A 3,996-nucleotide genomic window follows, 5' to 3' on the forward strand; every position below is an offset into this window, starting at 1 on the left:
CTGAAAGTAGCACAATGGTTAAGTGTTTGGCTCCTAACCAAAAGTTTGACAGTTTGAACCCACCAGCAGCAACATGGGAAAAAAGACCTGGAGATCTGCTCCTGTAAAGATTACAGCCTAAGAAACCCTGTGGGGCAGTTCTACTCTGTCCTATAGGATCGCTGGAGCCCTGGTGGTGCAGTGGTTAAGAGCTCAGCTACTAACCAAAAGGTCAGCAGTTCAAATCCACCAGCCACTCCTTGGAAACCCTGTGGGGCAGTTCTACTCTGTCCTATAGGGTCGCTGTGAGTTGAAATCTACTCGACATCACCTAACAACATAGGATCACTTTGAGTTGGAATCAGCTCGTTGGCACACAACAGCAACAAACATTTGCCAGCACACCTCCTTCTCAATCCAACCTTGTTTCCCTCCACTGTGTACATGCAAGTGTTACTGACTCCTATATCCTTAGCTGGAACTTTACTGTGGTGGATTTATTTCTCATCAGAAGATAGGCAAAGGCAAGGAGAATGCAACCCATGGTATTCTGCCAGTTAGGATCCCAAAACTCACAGTTGCTGTGATTTAAAATACCCTAACTTCCCAGGCAGGGAAGGTGTGTGTCAGAGTTGTATCCTTTCACCATACTTACTTAATCTGTAACAAACCGATGATTAGTATGATAATTAAATTTAAAAGTGCTCCCAGAACTTTGTTTTATTCGATCCGCACTACACTCTTATAAGTGGTGGGTTATTGTCTACATTTTTCAGATGAGAAAACTGAGACTCTAGAGCCAGTGCAACCACCTGCGCCTTTGACACCCCTTCCGCCTTTCAACAACCTTGAAGTAATCAGCCTATAACTTCTTTGCTTTTACACTTAACCCTTTCCTTTTAGTCCTTTTAAGACCTTTCCTTTCATGCTATAAACATACTTAAGTCTCACATATTCTTTAGAAGGTAATCTGACCTGCAGTTACCATCTATTAACCATCCAGTCTCTGCCTTTCCTTTATCAGGCAATCTCTGAGACCAGTGAACTTGCTACATTCATGTCCTTCTCCTTCCTCCTCCACCCCCATCCACTCTGAGCTATTCTTGAAAAGGTAGACAATAGGGGAGTGCATAAGAGCATATACGGTAGAGTCATCTAGACCTGCATTTGAAGCTGAGTTCTGCCACCAGTTAGTGTTTTCATCTTGGATCAAGAACCTCTCTTCTATGAGTCCCAGTTCCTGTCTATAAATAGGTAGAATAGTAGCACCTACATCACAGGAAAGTTTTGAGGATTCCAGGATGTAATGCATGTATAGAACTTATCAAAAGATCTGACAGTCAGGAAACATCAAACGTTATTATTAGGAGGCTATTAGAATTTGAGTATTAGGTCTTGATATTTCATTTTCCTTCCGCTTCTGTGGCTATGAACTCAACTCATCTTCCCATTTCATACATGACCATTTTTTTCTCTGCCCACTTTAAATCTCTTACTCTTCCTTGTCCTCACCTGCCTCTTACAAGTTGGTGTTCGCTGAGATTTTATCCTTGACCTACTGCTCACCTTACCATACATTCACTTTGTGCGATCTCATTGGCTCTGGACTTATTTATACGTAACACTAGTTTCTGTCAAGTCAGCTTGGACTCATGACAATCCCATGTGTGTCAGAGTAGAACTGTGCTCCATAGGGTTTTCAATGGATGATTTTTTTTCAGAAGCAGATCATCACGACTTTCTTCTGAAGCACCTCTAGGCAGACGCAAATCTCCAACTTTTCAGATAGCAGCCGAGCATGTGCACCACCCAGGGACTCCTATTTATAGATATCAAAACCAAACCCATCGCCACTGAGTTGATTTTGACTTACAGGACAGAGCAGAACTGCCCCATAGGGTTTACAAGGCTGTAAATCTCTATGGAAGCAGACTGCCGCATCTTTCTCCAGCATATTTACAGACAGTGGCTCCCATATAAGCGTCTCCTGCCCAGACGTCTTATTTTAACTTCAGAACCATAAGTCTTTATCTGAACGACCAAGGGGAACTTAAACTCATGAGGTTCAAATTAAGACTCGTCATCTTCATTTCCAAACCTGGCTCTCCTTTGATATTTTCTATTTTAGTTGCTGACACCCCTATTCACCCAATTATCCAAGCTAGAATTTTATATATCAGACTTGACTTTTCTCCTGATTCTCCTTCATCTTGCAGTCTTTCCACGCTCTATGTTTCCACTGTTATCCCTTTTAATGGGCTGAATGGTGACCTCAAGTATATGTCTATGGCCTTTTCCCTGGAAGTTGTGTCAGCTTATTTGGGGAAAAAAGTTAGCTTTGCAAGTGTGATTAAGTTAAAGATCTTTTTTTCCCTCTTGCTTCTCAATGCCTTTATTAAGGAATATAAAAAGTTGATTACAGTTCCATACACAGTTGTACAAAGTTCAAGGGAGGCGAGTGTAGGAAAGGCCATCAGTATGCATGTTTGAACACTGTGGTAGCTTGCCATAGGGGTAAACCTTATATAGCAGTGATCCACAACAATGATTTTTCCCATTTCCACTAGGACATAAGTAGAATACCTTAAGTTACTTGAAAGAGTTTTAATAAGGTATAAATACTTATTGATCAAATATCTATCCTTTCATTTGTCATTATCCCTCCCTGAACAAGTAAAGCTGTTTATAGGAAGCCAAACTTGAGCCCCACTCGTGGCTGTTTGTGTTACGTTTTCACTTCACAAAGTCTGCCTTCAAAGTTGGAAAACTTTGCAAGTTACATGTTACCGTATTACACGTAGGAGAACCCATACACATTATTATTATTAAATATTTAACAAAAAAGGAGGAATCACTCAACTTGGAAACAAACTATCATAGTCATTCAATGGAACCACAAGCGTAGGACATACTGGCACTTCTACTGAGCTCCAGTCAAGCAATCAGTAGCATGACTGAGAACAACTGGGTGCCAGATCACCAGCACAATAATACAGAAAGGAATCTTTTCAGGAGTGGTGCATCATAATCTTTTACGTCAGGGATATTGCATCTAAGGAAAATTACACTTCCATGATAACTGGAGCTAGTAGGTCATCAGTACCACATGGGAAACAACAATGGCGTGGCATGCCTTGGATAAGGCTTGTGCTGGTTTACCTAAAGGCAGATTTCTGAAGAAATTGTCCGGCAACATCAGAAAGAACAAGAGAAAGGCCTCCTTGTTCACCCACATGAGACCAGGTGTCTCTTTGGGCTTGCATTTGTATTCAATGACGGAGAAAGGGTTTCCCCACTAGCAATGATCTCGCTTGTGGCAGTTGTAGAACTTGACTTGCCACACCGTCTGAAAGATCCCAATATCCGTGAACGGCAGGGTGACCTGGATGGGCTGCTATTCTCCACTCTTGATTGGGGCCACACCTTCTGTGTCATATATGCCCGTATAAACAATTCTGTCTCCATCAGGTTCTTTAGACTTCAGTCCCAGCGAGACAAGCATGCTACCAATGGAAATGCTCTGGGCTTGTTGCGTTATGGGCTTAATCTTCACCTCCACATTGTAGCAGGAGCCGGTGAGCAGCTTGATGGTGCAGTTCTGGCAGAAGTGCTGCCCGTCCACCTTGAAGAAGACCGGAGTGTGGTTGGGCTGGATGCGCAGGAGAATAGAGAGGCGCACCAGGCTCAGCAGGTACCCCATGGCTGGGAGAGGGGCTGGCACAACGGCTCCAGGGGCTGGAGCGGGGGACAGCAGGAGCACGGTAGGCGGAGAGGAAGCGCCAGGCGGGTGAAGGGGGTGGTAGAGGGGAGGCTACAGCTAGGAGCCCTCCAAGTTAAAGATCTTGAGATAAGAAGATTATCTTGGATTGTTTGTGTGAGAACTAAACGCTCTCACAAGTATCCTCATAAGACAGAGCCTTGAGACACACAGAAGAGAAAGCAATGTGAAGACAGAGGCAGAGACTCCAGTGATGCAGCCACAAGTCAAGGAATGCCAAAGAGTACCAGGAGCCACCA

General features: G+C 43.5%; 1 pseudogene; it reads right to left on the reverse strand.

Moving 5' to 3' along the window:
- Positions 1-3,064: 3,064 nt before the first annotated feature.
- Positions 3,065-3,679, reverse strand: LOC101343845 (CB1 cannabinoid receptor-interacting protein 1 pseudogene; annotated as a pseudogene).
- Between the last annotated feature and the right edge of the window lie 317 nt (positions 3,680-3,996).

The sequence above is a fragment of the Trichechus manatus genome, unplaced genomic scaffold (genome assembly GCF_000243295.1).
Source record: "Trichechus manatus latirostris isolate Lorelei unplaced genomic scaffold, TriManLat1.0 scaffold00016, whole genome shotgun sequence".
In the NCBI taxonomy this organism is placed as follows: Eukaryota; Metazoa; Chordata; class Mammalia; order Sirenia; family Trichechidae; genus Trichechus; species Trichechus manatus.